The 14,785-nt window shown below is 44.3% G+C and overlaps 2 long non-coding RNA genes across 2 annotated transcripts; both read left to right on the top strand.

Annotated features, from left to right (window-relative positions):
- Nucleotides 1-284: 284 nt before the first annotated feature.
- LOC133242734 (uncharacterized) lies at nt 285-1,284 on the top strand. The gene is made up of 2 exons (XR_009734884.1): nt 285-691; nt 871-1,284. It is a non-coding gene; the product is annotated as an uncharacterized LOC133242734 (long non-coding RNA).
- Nucleotides 1,285-3,703: 2,419 nt separating this feature from the next.
- Nucleotides 3,704-14,185, top strand: LOC133242733 (uncharacterized). The gene is made up of 2 exons (XR_009734883.1): nt 3,704-13,587; nt 13,769-14,185. It is a non-coding gene; the product is annotated as an uncharacterized LOC133242733 (long non-coding RNA).
- The last annotated feature ends 600 nt before the right edge of the window (nt 14,186-14,785 follow it).

Below are 14,785 nucleotides of genomic sequence, written 5' to 3'. Positions count from 1 at the left end.
CTGAGGATTCACCACGTCTTGGGGTCTCTAAGGCTCACTGGAGTACCAAAAACATCCAGCCTGTTCTTAATTACCTTTTTCCATATTAAGTGCTTGCTCTTAAGTTCATTAAGCCCCTCAAGAGCACCCACTGGGAACAGGGTGGTCGAAAGTTGAAATGACTAGACGACCCTGAGGAATAGATTTGGAGTAAAAAGTGTTTGGTAGAAGTTCATACAGGGATGGACGAGGCAGGAATCTTGAAGGGGGACATATAAGTCAAAGAAAAAGGGCACTGAGGAAAGTCTGAGGGTCATGAGAAGAAACACCATGCCCCTGAATCACCACTCCCCAGAATCAGACACACAGAGGTGTCAGGGGTGAGAAAGTTGTATCATGGCCTCCCTCAGCACCCACTAACCCATGTTGATGGGCACAGTGGTACACTGTGATGTCTAAGACTCCAAAGCCACCATTGGCTGGGGGAGTGCCTAGCTGACCATTCAGATTTAAGGGTGTGGCTCTTCATTGTCCTGAGAAGGTATATATAGGGAGGTCAGAGGCAGAGACTCCGGGTTAGGCCATGTCATGCTATCATCATAAGGTAACCAGGAAGACACCGCAGCCAAGAAGAGTTCCAATGTGGTGTGCTTCAAGGGTGAAAGGACGAAAGAAGACCCTTTGTCCACAGAGGTACAGAGGCAGTGTGAAGGTAAGATGATTCCATCTATGCTCCCCACGTTCTCCATTGACATTGCTGCCCAAGACCTCTACACTGCCCTTGCCTGCCACAAAAGCCCTCATCAGCCCACATCCCTTTTCATGAAATCTCCCTTCCAATTCAGATGTTATACCTTTTCCTCAAAACTAATACCCTTCTCTTGTCTTAAGGCATGGAATATGACCATGAGGGTCAGAAGACCTCTTAAAGGAACCTTGAGAAAGATTATCTGATCATATGCCACTAAGTCGAAGAAGGTGAAGAAAACAAGAAAACCAAACTGTTTTTTCTGTTCCTATGAAGTGAAGAAACTGAATCAAAGCCGAAAAGGGTACCAAAATATGAGGCAGAGTCAAAGAAGGAGGCAGAATCAAAAGAGAAGGTAAGCTCAGCCACCCCAGAATGAGAGACCCTGGAGAAGTACAAGCTGGGCAGCCAGTAACTGAATAGAAAAGGTCAGTTTAAAATGTGTCTCTAGAGGTCTGCTTTCTTAGAAATGGCCAACCAGGAAAAGACTGACTCTCACACTAACATAGTAAACTGATGGCTGCGATTAAAATACACATCAAATGGTGAAAAGATGATATTTGTGTGTGTGTGAATTTTCTGAAGGGCAGGAAGGGAAGGAAGCAAAGAGGTGGGCACCTGAGTGGGGAGGGATGTGGGGTCCCAAGAGCTGAGGGAACAGACCCTCAGGTCCCCAGTTAGCCAGAGAGTAGAGGTCTCGACGCAGTCAGGAGTCTGCACTGAAGGTGAATAACCCTGCTTAACAATTGATCTCAGTGGCAAGGAGTAGTGGTGTGGTGTTACTGCCATTGATTGGGGTGTGGAGTGACATTAGGGTCTAGATTGCCAGAACCCAGATGGGAAGAGGGCTTCACATGGGGATGGTGAATGTCATACTTCCCCTGAGTGAGGCAGGCAGAAATCACCTCCTGGCCACTTACGTCATAACGGACTTTGTTGCATCACTCACCTATGCTGTCAGCTAAAGGTGCTCAGGAGGAACAAAATGCTGATACAACTAAAACCCACAATTAGCACTCCCAAAGATTAAAATAATGTTTGGAGGGATCAGACCCAATAATAATTAGGCCACTGTTATCCTAAGATATTTGTGGGAGCAGTGTGTTCCCAAGGGCAGGGCAGTGGAGGTGGCCCAATCCTGGTGCAGATGACTAACAGGATCACGACACACAGAAAATATTTTGGGGTTGGGGGGCACCATGCAGTTTGTGGGATCTTAGTTCCCTGACTAAGGATTGAACCAGTTCCCCTTCTTGTGAAAGCATGGAGTCCTAACCACTGGACAGCCAGAGAAGTCAGGACAGAGACTTTTGATAAAAGTATTAATATAAGACTGTGTAAAAGCTGGTCTTATATTTATCACCATCCCCTAGTATTTCTAAATAACTGCAGTCATAAAACATTATTCCCCAATAAACTCTTTTGTTAGTCCAATTCTACAAGTTTTCGAGGTGTAAAAAGAAGAGTATCGAATATTTCATTTGGTGTTAACTTTAATTTTGAAGTGTTTGAATAGTTTCAAGTAGTACTCAGTCAAATATGGTGATATATAAGGCAGAGTCTCTACCAGAGGAATCCCGCGTGTTTTCAGAAAACATTTCAGAAACAATGACAACAGAGTTTCACCATCAGCATCAAAAGAGTTGAGTTCAGATTTTAAGTCAATGCTGCGGTATCTTTTATCTGGACTGCAGCTCCCTAGCAAAATCTTTCTGGCACTTTAACTCCTGAGAGACACAGTGGATGATTTAAAGTCAGTCACTGAATGTGAAAAATATCATGTATGAAACGAGATGCCAGTCCAGGTTCGATGCACGATACTGGATGCTTGGGGCTGGTACACTGGGACGACCCAGAGGGATGGTATGGGGAGGGAGGAGGGAGGAGGGTTCAGGATGGGGAACACATGTATACCTGTGGCGGATTCATTTTGATATTTGGCAAAACTAATACAATTATGTAAAGTTTAAAAATGAAATAAAATTGAAAAAAAAATAAAAAGAGTAAAGGGCACCCTGGGTTTGTTTTCATTTCAAAGAAAGTGGGAGAATTACCAACCGTGCCTGTGAAAATTAGTCACGTAAGCAGCTACCAGGATGATATGGACAGAGAGACCTTATAGGTGGGTGCTGTGATTCCAGATCTGTATATATTATCACCATTTAACACTATCACACTTTAATGCCCTGTTGCAGGACTGACTGAAATACTGGCTGTTAGGGGAAGGTAACAGATTGCTAGGCCTGAAGAGCTGAAAGTGAAAGTTCCTCAGTAGTGTCCGACAGTTGGTAACCCCATGGACTATACAGTCCATGGAATCCTCCAAGCCAGAATACTGGAGTGGGTAGCGTATCATTTCTCAAGAGGATCTTCTCAACCCAGGGATCAAGCCCAGGCATCCCATATTGAAGGCGGTTTCTTCACCAGCTGAGCCACCAGGGAAGCCAAAGAATGCTAGAGTGGGTAGCTTATCCCTTCTCCAGCAGAGCTTCCCTACCCAGGAATTGAACTGATGTCTACAGCTTTGCAGGCAGAATCTTTCCCAACTGAGCTATCAGGAAAGTCCTGAGGTGGACCAAAAGTGGAGGTTAGAGGGCCTTGTTTCCCTAAAGTAGCCCTGGTATATATTTTAATATCAGTGGATATACTGCCACCTTGCAGAAAGAATTGAGGATGCATAGAGTTTAAAAAGGATCCAAAGACTCTTAGGGTTAAAAGAGAAAAACATAAACACTAAGTCATGAGTTGAGAAAGGGTATATCCATTTAGATCAACAACAATAAATCAATATCAGACACCTGTAGCTCTCCTGGAAAAGGACGGTGTATTGTGATTCAAGCATAACCAGTCCTATCGTAACGCTGTGTTGTATGGGGGTGGGAGGTTTGCTCTTTAGCACTCACGAAGAGTAGTAGCTACTGATTATACTTCCACTTATATAAGTTCGCTATGAATAGATTTCAACTGATTCCTCTAGCTGTGGCCATAACAACCTCTATTGACTGATACAATGATTTCCCTAAGACCTTCTACTTTCCTCTATGCCTGTGTCCATCCTATCTTCTGTGACTCAGAAACTAGCAATCATCTGAGGCCAGCCTAATGGTCACCTCCCAAGGAAATGTTCTTAATCATTCTCTTGGTATTACTATTTTCACATTCTCTAATCACTTACAGTTCATTAAATGCAGTTTGTAGGATAGATTTTTGAGTATGTATCTTATCAGAAATGCATGTCTGACAGGTAAATGGATTAGAAATCAACAGTGTGGGGATATAAAATATTATCAGAAATTGGATTATCTAAGACTGTAAGGGAGAGAATCACTCTCTTCTGCCAAGTATATCCAAGAATCTGTTTGAAAATATAGTAAAAACCATAAACTAGAGAGTGGATCAGAAGTCAAAGGAACTTAAATGAGAAGCTTATTTTATCAGTCATCAAGAGGAACGCTATGTCTTTGTAATACGACCACCCATTTGCATGACACCAAATGCAAAAGCCAAAGCAGTGCCCATGGACTCATGATGAGTGCACAATACTGCTGGCCCAGAGGCTTCTCTTGATTGGCAGAGGTCAAGAGCAAGTCTATGTGCCTAGGGTCAGAACGCATCTGCCCAGGATCACATCCACGTATCAGCGGGAATCAAGTGGGAGTCCCCAAACTTTACATGCTCCTGGCCAAGTCCCTCACTCCAGTGCCTTTCCTACAGGCTTGTCACTCATTACTGCCTTGAGATGATCATGATTAATTTTCACCTCACCATCTGTTCATTAACTGCCGTGGGCAAATAGAAATCTGAATGCAAAAGATAGAAATAGGACCCTTACCTTATACCACATAAAAAACTAAACTCAGAGTTGATTAAAGATTTAAATGCAAGATCTGAAACTATAAATCAACTAGAAGAAAACATCCTGGAGAAGTTGTAAACATTGGTCTTAGAAGTGATTTTCTGTATGTGACACCGAAAACATAGGCAACCAAAGCAAAAATAGAAAAGTGGGACGACTTCAAATGATTAAAATGCCTCCCCCAAAGAACATCAAAAACACATCTACATAGAAGCCAAGCTGATGGTTACCAAATGGCAAGCTGGGGCGTGGGGAGGAATTGGGAGTTGGGGATTAACATATATATAGACACCACTACATATAAAACAGATAATCAACAAGGACCTACTACAAAACCACAGGCAACTCTGCTAGAAATTCTGTAACAACAGAAATGTAAAATGAATTTGTAAAGGAATGGATATATGTATGTGTGCCTGTGCAGCTCAGTTGATTCAGATGTGCCCTACTCTTTGTGACCCTATGGACTGTAGCCTGCTAGGCTTCTCTGTCCATGAGAATCTCCAGGCAAGAATACTGCAGAGGTTCGTCATGTCCCTCTGAGCATATCTTCCGAACCCAGGGATTGAACCAAAATCTCCTTCATTGTAGGGTGATTCTTTAACAACTGAGCCAAGTGGGAAGCCCAAATACATGTATATGTAAAGCTGATTCACTTTGCTGGATAGCTGAAACACAACATGGTAAATAAAGTATACTCAAATGAAAGAATATAAAAAGAATCCATCAACATGTAGAACAAATAGCTCAAAAAACTAATTGAAAAGTGCAGAAAGTTTCCCAAACTTACTCTCAAAGAAAGATCCACAGAGAACAGGGTATGAAGGGAAAAGGTTGATTCAAGTCCTGACGTGTGCCCGTGGGAGAGGACTCAGAATATAAGGGAGATTACACGGTTGGAGATATGCCCTTGGTGTGAGTAAAAAAGTTTGAACCATATATTGGACACACTTGTCCTGGGATCTGACACAGGGGAGCGAAACACCCTTAGATGGTTGCAGGGTTATGTGGACTAACAAGAGGTCTGTGGGAAGCCTGGAATCCCCCCTCCAGGAGCATGTGCTCAGGGGCTTGCTCCCAAGCCACAATGAAGAGAACAGATGGAGACCACATTTGTGGATGCCTGTTTTCCCAACAACTGCCCAGCTTACACACGCCCTGCTTACTCCGTGTGGACGATCTGCCCTGGAGCAGGGGCTGCCATGACCAGGCAGACAGCTGGGATGTGGGAAACAGGGGTGCATCTGGCCCAGGGTGGCATGCGGTTGAAAGAGCCGGGGTCATGCTCATGGAGGGCACTTACATAGGCAGAGTATCAGAAGTCCTGATCTCTGATGGAGGGCAGACTGCCACAGCAGAAGACCGAGTATGGGCCCAGAGTCCATGAGGGCGTCACCTGCCCAATAGCACCCATCTTCAACAGGGCAAGGATAGCAGAAGCTGAGGGAAGTGATCAGCTGTGAGGGACCAAGAGGTTTCAGACCAGAAGGTATGTTTAAGTAGGGCAGGAGACGCTACTGATGGTAATGGCACAGATGGCACATTGGAGGTAGCCTGGATCTCTGTAACCAGCCAGCCTGTAGGTTTCCTCCTTTTGTAATTTTTCTAACCAGAACATGCTCCTCTTGGCCCTCTGTGGCAAGGGTTGCAGTGCTGGGAGAGGGGAGCGTACATACTTGAGGGAACACAGCCAGATCTGGCCTGATATTCAGGGCTTCTGCTCCAGAAACTTGGGATCCCACCCTGCCCCCATTAGGACAGTGAAAGCCACTGAGGAAAAGGAAGTCTCTGCCTCACATCTGGCTTCAGACCTGGTACCAATGAACTTCCCAGCCATAGGTGCTGGCACAGCCTTAGGAAAGATGTGACTTGTGGTCCATCAAATCCAGCCCCACCCCCACCACCACCCCCCCTGCTGACTATGGTACAGACTGTAGAGTCATGCTTCCCGACAAGATCAACCCTTCAGGACCATAATAGATAATTGATGCACTTAAATTCAGAGAGGCAGAGACAAATGGGAAGACAGAAGGACTGGTCTCCACTGAAAGACTGAGAGGAAGTCAGTTCAGTTTGTCAGTCGTGTCTGATTCTCTGTGACACCATGAAGAGCAGCACACCAGGCCTCCCTGTCCATCACCAACTCGGGGAGTCCACCCAAACCCATGTCCATTGAGTTGGTGATGCCATCTAAACATCTCTTCCTCTGTCGTCCCCTTCTCCTCCTGCCCTCAATATTTCCCAGCATCAGGGTCTTTACCAATGAGTCAGCTCTTCGCATCAGGTGGCCAAAATATTGGAGTTTCAGTTTCAACATCAGTCTTTCCAATGAACACTCAGGACTGATATCCCTTAGGATGAACTGGTTGGATCTCCTTGCAGTCCAAGGGACTTTCAAGAGTCTTCTCCAACACCAGAGTTCAAAAGCATCAATTCTTTGGCGCTCAGCTTTTTTATAGTCCAACTTTCAATCCATACCTGACCACTGGAAAAACCATAGCCTTGACTAGACAGACATTTGTTGCCAAAGTAACATCTCTGCTTTTTATTTTTTATTTTTAATAAAAATTTATTTAATTTAATGGAAGGTTAATTACTTTACATATGGTATTGGTTTTGCCATACATCAACATGAACCTGCCACACGTGTACATTTGTTCCCCATCCTGTACCCCCCTCCCACCTCCCTCCTCGTATCATCCCTCTGGTCATCCCTGTGCACCAGCCCCAAGCATCGTGTGTCATGAAGTGAACCTGGACTGGCGATTCCTTTCATATATGATATTATACATGTTTCAATGCCATTCTCCTAAATCACCCCACCCTCTCCCACAGAGTCTCTACTTTTTAGTATGCTGTCTAGGTTAGTCATAACTCTACTTCTAAGGAGTAAGCTTCCTTTAATTTCATGGCTGCAGTCACCATCTGCAGTGATTTTGGAGCCTAGAAAAATAAATTCAGCCACTGTTTACTGATCTACTTCCCTTGAAATGATGGGACCGGATGCCATGATCTTCGCTACTGAATGTTCACCTTTAAGCCAACTTTTTCACTCTCTTCTTTCACTTTCATCAAGAGGCTCTTTAGTTCTTCTTCACTTTCTGCCATAACGGTGGTGTCATCGCATATCTGACTTTATTGATATTTCTCCCAGAAATCTTGATTCCAGCTTGTGCTTCTGCCAGCCCAGCGTTTCTCATGATGCACTCTGCATATAAATTACATAAGCAGAGTGACAATATACAGCCTTAATGTACTCTTTTTCCTACTTGGAACCCGTCTGTTGTTCCATGTCAGTTCTAACTGTTGCTTCCTGACTTCCATAGAGGTTTCTCAAGAGGCAGGTCAGGTGGTCTGGTATTCTGATCTCTTTCAGAATTTTCCACAGTTTACTGTGATCCACACAGTGAATGGCTTTGGCATAGTCAATAAAGCAGAAATAGATATTTTTATGGAAAACTCTTGCTTTTTCCATGATCCAGCAGATGTTGGCAATTTGATCTAAAATTACTCTGCCTTTTCTATAACCAACTGAAACATCTTGAAGTTCATGATTCACGTATTGCTGAAGTCTGCTTTGGAGAATTTTAAGAAATACTTACTGGCATGTGAGATGAGTGCAAATGTGCAGTAGTTTGTACATTCTTTGGTGTTGCCTTTTTTGGGGATTGAAGTGAAAACTGACCTTTTCCAGTCCTGTGGCCACTGCTGAGTTTTCCAAATTAGCTGGCATATTGAGTGCAGCACTTTCACTGCATCATCTTTCAGGATTTGAAATAACTCAACTGAAATTCCTTCACCACCACTAGCTTTGTTCATAGTATTGCTTTCTAAGACCCACTTGACTTCACATTCCAGGATGTCTGGCCCTAGGTGTGTGATCACACCATCATGATTATCTGGGTCATGAAGATTTTTTGTTGTACAGTTCTTCTGGGTATCCTTACCACCTCTTCTTAATGTCTTCTGCTTCTCTTAGGTCCATACAATTTCTGTCCTTTATCGAGCCGATCTTTGCATGAAATGTTCCCTTAGTATCTCGAATTTTCTTGAAGTGATGTGTAGTCTTTCCCATTCCGTTGTCTTCCTCTATTTCTTTGCATTGATCACTGAGGAAGGCTTTCTTATCTCTTCTTGCTATTCTTTGGAAAGCTGCATTCAGATGCTTATATCTTTCCTTTTCTCCTGTGCTTTTCGCTTCTCTTCTTTTCACAGCTATTTGTAAGGCCTCCCCAGACAGCCCTTTAGATTTTTGGTCTTTCTTTTCCATGGGGATGATCTTGATCCCTGTCTCCTGTACAATGTCATGAACCTCCGTCCATATTTCAACAGGCACTCTATCTGTCAGGTCTAGTCCCTTAAATCTATTTCTGACTTCCAAAGGATAATCATAAGGGATTGGATTTACGCCATACCTGAATGGTTTAGTGGTTTTCCCTACTTTCTTCAATTTAAATCTGTATTTAGCAATAAGAAGCTCATGATCTGAGCCAGAGTCAGCTCCCAGTCTTGTTTTGCTGACTTATAGAGCTTCTGCATCTTTGGCTGGAAAAGATATAATCAATCTGATTTCAGTCTTGACTATCTGGTGATATTCATGTGTAGAGTCTTTTCTTGTGTTGTTGGAAGAGGGTGTTTGCTATGACCAGTGTGTTCTCTTTGCAAAACACTATTAGCCTTTGCCCTGCTCCATTCCATAATCCAGAGCCAAATTTTCCTGTTACTCCAGGTGTTTCTTGACTTCCTACTTTGGCATTCCAGTCCACTATAATGCAAAGGACATTTTTTTTAGCTGTTAGTTCTAAAAGGTCTTGTCGGTCTTCATACACCGTTCAACTTCAGCTTCTTCATCATTACTTGTTGGGGCATAGATTTGGATTACTGTAATATTGAATGGTTTGCCTTGGAAACGAAGAGATCATTATATAGTTTTTGAGATTGCATCCAGCTACTGCGTTTTGGACTCTTTTGTTGATGATGATGGCTACTCCAATTCTTCTGAGGGATTCCTGCCCACTGTAGTAGATAGATTGGTCATGTCAGTTAAATTCACCCATTCCATTCCATTGTAGTTCACTGATTCCTAGAAGGTTGATGTTCACTCTTGGCATCTTCTGTTTGACCACTTCCAATTTGCCTTGATTCATGGACTTAACATTCCAGGTTCCTATGCTATACGGCTCTTTATAGCATTGGACCTTTCTTCTGTCACCAATCACATCCACAACTGGGTTTTTTTTTTTTTTTTTTGGCTTTGGCTCAATCCCTTCATTCTTTCTGGAGTTATTTCTCCATGGATCTCCAGTAGCATATTGGACACCTACGGACCTGGGGAGTTCCTCTTTCAGTATCCTATCATTTTGCGTTTTCATACTGTTCATGCAGATCTCAAGGCAAGAATACAGAAATGGATGGCCCTTCCCTTCTCCAGTGGACTACATTCTGTCAAACCTCTCCACCATGACCCGCCCGACTTGGAAGGCACCACAGGGCCTGGCTTAGATTAATTGAGTTAGACAAGGCTGTGGTTCTAGTGTGATTTGATTGACTAGATTTCTGTGATTCTGGTTTCATTGTGTCTGCCCTCTGATGCCGTCTTGCAACACCTACTGTCTTACGTGGGTTTCTCTTACCTTGGACGTGGGGTATATCTTCACGGCTGCTCCAGCAAAGCGCAGCCACTGTTCCTTAACTTGGACGAGGTATATTCCTCACTACCACCACTCCTGACCTTGAACATGGAGTAGCTCCTTTCGTCCCTCCTGTGCCCATGCAGCCACCACTCCATGGACATGTGGTATCAGTCTTGATTATTCACTAGAAGGACTGACGCTGAAGCTGAAACTCCAGTACTTTGTCAAACTGATGCAAAGAACTGTCTCATTGGTAAAGATCCTGATGCTAGGAAGGATGAATGCCAAGGAGAAGGGGATGAGAGAGGATGAGATGGTTGGATGGCATGGGGGATCGATGGACTTGAGTTTCAGCAAGCTCTGGGAGTTGGTGATGGACAAGGAATCCTGGTGTGCTGCAGTCCATGGGGTTGCACACAGTCGGACACAACTGAACAAATGAAATGAACTGATTGCAATAGGGAGAATGCTTTGAACACAAGTTCTTAACGTGTCTCAAAATGGAACAGAAAAAGATATTTCATTAACATGGAAGATAAGGAGGGTGCGCAGCAACTATGTCTGTGTGAGTAAGTTTGTTTATGTGTGTGTGTGTGTATGTGAGATGGGGAAAGAGGTGGGGATGGATGAACAGACAGCATGATGGAGCAGTTTGACAGGAAGTGTTTCTATCTGTAGTGAGCTGATTCTTAGAATGGGCGGTTAAAGGAGTCAGAAATGTCTGACTCTTAGCACTTGCTCAACCGTGGGGGAAACCTGAAGTTCAGAGGAGAGAAGCATGGCTAAAGTTTAGCCAAGCCTAGTCAGTGGGTATGTTATGGATGACTGTGAGCACTTGGCCAGTCTCTGCTGTTGTTTAAGAGAGGCCAAGTTGGCCCTTGGACAGAATGGTTGTTATCAAAATTGCAAATCCATGTGCTTGATGCAGAATGAGGCCCATTAAAACTAAATGTTAGAGTTTGGAACAGGGAAAGGTTTATTGCAGATTCATAGAAGGATGTGGGTGGCTCTTGCCCTAAGAACCCAAAGTTACTGAACGTTTTCAGTTAAGTACATTTAAAAGCAAATGTCAGAGAGAGTTGTGGTAAGTTGTTACAGACTACTTGGTGTCACATCCTTTGTCCTTAAAGTTAGGTCATGGTCAGGTAATAATGTTCCTATATATCTCTACCAGATGAATGTTATTTTCTGTCATTCCTGCCCTGTCAAGACAGGGCAAAGTCTCAAGGCACAACTTTCACCTTGAAATGTCCCATCCTGGATAAGCAGAAACAGATCTCATTTGGCAGCTCCTTCAGGGCAAGGTTCCCACATTCTGCCCAGCTATCATTCTTGATGGAACCAGGCACCCAACTCAATAGATCCTGTCTCCTCAGGCTGTCCAAGTGAGGAGACCAGTTCTCAGAGACTGAGGCCCAGTAAAATGGCCACTGCTATTAGTTTGCAGAGACAGGGATGGGGGAGAGGTTCACAGCTCCTCAAGGCTTGGGCCAAGGCTACTGGAGGGCCTTAGTGAGGGCTCTGGAGCATTACAGGATGTCGTCCCCAGTCTATTCCCTGGGACCTCCAGCTCACCCACTGGCCCAAGCCTGGGTGATCTCCAGGCACTCCAAAAGAATACCTCAATCTGCCTCTTCTCTCACTTTCCAGCTGATGACCACAACACCACCCTTACTTAATCACTTACCCAATACTCCCTTCTTGACAGTAACTGGAGTGCAGGGCCCACTGTGGTGCTGATCAATAGATGAGCGGGACAACGAATGGTCACTCATTGACAGTTGGATGCTTGTGAATGGGGCAGTGTGAGGCACCAAGCAAGGCTGAGCTACACCTGTTGCCTAGGAATAGGGTGGGTTGAAATGAAGCACATCAATATCTAACTGCATAGGATTAGCTCACACTGCTCTGTTACATTTTGAATAGAATAAGAATCACTGTGTGGTTAAGGTTTGTCCAAGTAGTTCTCAAGGTGGGCTGGCTTTGACATTCTTGTTGGCTTTGAAATATTAGCTATAATATAGGCGGCACATGCAATCATGTGGCAGCTGTTGGAGGGGTATATAGATAAGCACTGCTAACTGGCATGCCTGGGAATACAATGAAAAGAATGACGTACAAAAGTTAACAAGCATGTGAAATCAAAATCTGAGGTGGAAAAGGAGTCAGGCAAAAAGATTAAAGCACACTGTACCCAAGGTATCCTTAAGGAACAGAGCAGCATGAGGACAGCCATTAGCAGGTAGCCATTGGTTTGCCATATTACTCCACATCCTGTTACTAAGCAACAGGTCTTGCCCAGCAACTGGACAGTGCATCGATCGTCCGTGCCAATAAGCAACCAACTATCAGTGAGATACCTACTGGTACTTTTCCTGCTCAGCTATTGTTCAGCTCCACATTGGGCCCTACCTGATGATAACTGTCAATGTGGGACCACTGGGGAGTGATTCAGTCAAGAGATATTGGTGCATTGGTCATCTGATTCTTGCCTTTGGGCACCTTACTTTTTTTTTTTTAATCAGGAATGTATTTGTGGTAGATGGGGCAAGTTGACTTTCCCTACTCAATATGAGAGTTGAAGTGTCCCCAACAATATTAGTGGAGTAGACTTTTATGACTTTCTTGGCTCTGATGTGTAATTTTATGGAGACGGTGTATAGACCTTGGGGCAACAGACTGAGGATTCACCAAGTCTTGGGGTCTCTAAAGCTCATTGGAGTAACAAAAACATCCAACCTGTTCTTAATTACTTTTTTCCATGTTAAGTGCTTGCTCTTAAGTTCCTTAAGCCCCTCACGAACTCCCACTAGGAATGGGGTGGTCGAAAGATGAAATGACTAGACGACTCTGAGGAACAGATTAGGAGTGAAAGGTGTTTGGTAGAGGTTCATACAGGGATGGAGGAGGCAGGAGTGTTAAAGGGGGACATATAAGTCAAAGAATAAAGGACACTGAAGGAAAGTCTGAGGGTCATGGAAAGAAACACAATGCCCCGGAATCACCACTCCCCAGAATCAGACACACACAGGTGTCAGGGGTGAGAAAGTTTTATCATGGCTTCCCTCAGCACCCACTAACCATGTTGATGGGCACAGTGGTACACTGTGATTTCTAAGGCCCCAAAGCCAGCATTGGCTGGGGGAGTGCCTAGCTGACCAATGACATTGAAGGGTGTGGCTGCTCATTGTCCTGAGAAGGTATATATAGGGAGGTCGGATGCAGAGATTATGGGTTAGGCCACTTCATGCTATCATCATAAGGTAACCAGGAAGCCATGGCAGCCAAAAAGAGTTCCAATGCAGTGTGCTTCAAGGGTGAAAGGACGAAAGAAGACCCTTTGTCCACAGAGATACAGAGGCAGTGTGAAGGTAAGATGATTCCATCTATTCTCCCCATGTTCTCCATTGACTTTGCTGCCCAAGACCTCTACACTGACCTTGCCTGCCACAAAAGCCCTCATCAGCCCACATCCCTTTTCATGAAATCTCCCTTCCAACTCAGATGTTATACCCTTTCCTCAAAACTAATACCCTTCTCTTGTCTTTCAAGGCACGGAATATAACCATGAGGGTCAGAAGGCCTCTAAAAGGAACCTTGAGAAAGAAAATCCGATCATCTGCCACTCAGTCGAAGAAGGTGAAGAAAACAAGAAAACCAAAGTTTTTTCTGTTCCTGTGCACGTAAGAAACTGAATCAAAGCCGAAAAGGATACCAAAATACAAGACAGAGTCAAAGAAGGAGGCAGAATCAAAAGAGAAGGTAAGCTCAGCCACCCCAGAATGAGAGACCCTGGAGAAGTACAAGCTGGGCAGCCAGTAACTGAATAGAAAAGGTCAGACAGTTTAGAATTGTGTCTCCAGAGGTCTGCTTTCTTAGAAATGGCCAACCAGGAAAAGACTGACTCTCACACTAACATAGTAAACTGATGGCTGAGATTAAAATACACATCAAATGGTGAAAAGATGATATTTGTGTGTGTGTGTGTGTGAATTTTCTGAAGGGCAGGAAGGGAAGGAAGCATAGAGGTGGGCACCTGAGTGGGAAGGGATGTGGGGTCCCAAGAGCTGAGGGAACAGACCCTCAGGTCCCCAGTTAGCCAGAGAGTAGAGGTCTCGACTGGGTCAGGAGTCTGCACTGAAGGTGAATAACCCTGCTTAATTATTCATCTCAGCGGCAAGAAGTAGTGGTGCGGTGTTACTGCCATTGTTTGGAATGTGGAGTGACATTAGGGTCTAGATTGCCAGAACCCAGTTGGGAAGAGGGCTTCACATGGGGATGGTGAATGTCATACTTCCCCTGAGTGAGGCAGGCAGAAATCACCTCCTGGCCACTTATGTCATAATGGGCTTTGTTGCATCACTCACCTATGCTGTCAGCTAAGGGTGCTCAGGAGGCACAAAATGTGGATAAAACTAAAACCCACAATTAGCACTCCCAAAGATTAAAATAATGTTTGGAGGGATCAGACCAAATATCAATTAGGCCACTGTTATCCTAAGAAATTTGTGGGAGCAGTGTTTTCCCAAGGGCAGGGCAGTGGAGGTGGCCTAATCCTAGTGCAGATGA

The sequence above is a fragment of the Bos javanicus genome, chromosome X (assembly GCF_032452875.1).
Source record: "Bos javanicus breed banteng chromosome X, ARS-OSU_banteng_1.0, whole genome shotgun sequence".
Taxonomy (NCBI): Eukaryota; Metazoa; Chordata; class Mammalia; order Artiodactyla; family Bovidae; genus Bos; species Bos javanicus.
Note: the sequence above shows the minus strand (reverse complement) of the source record. Positions and strands in the feature narration are given on the sequence as shown.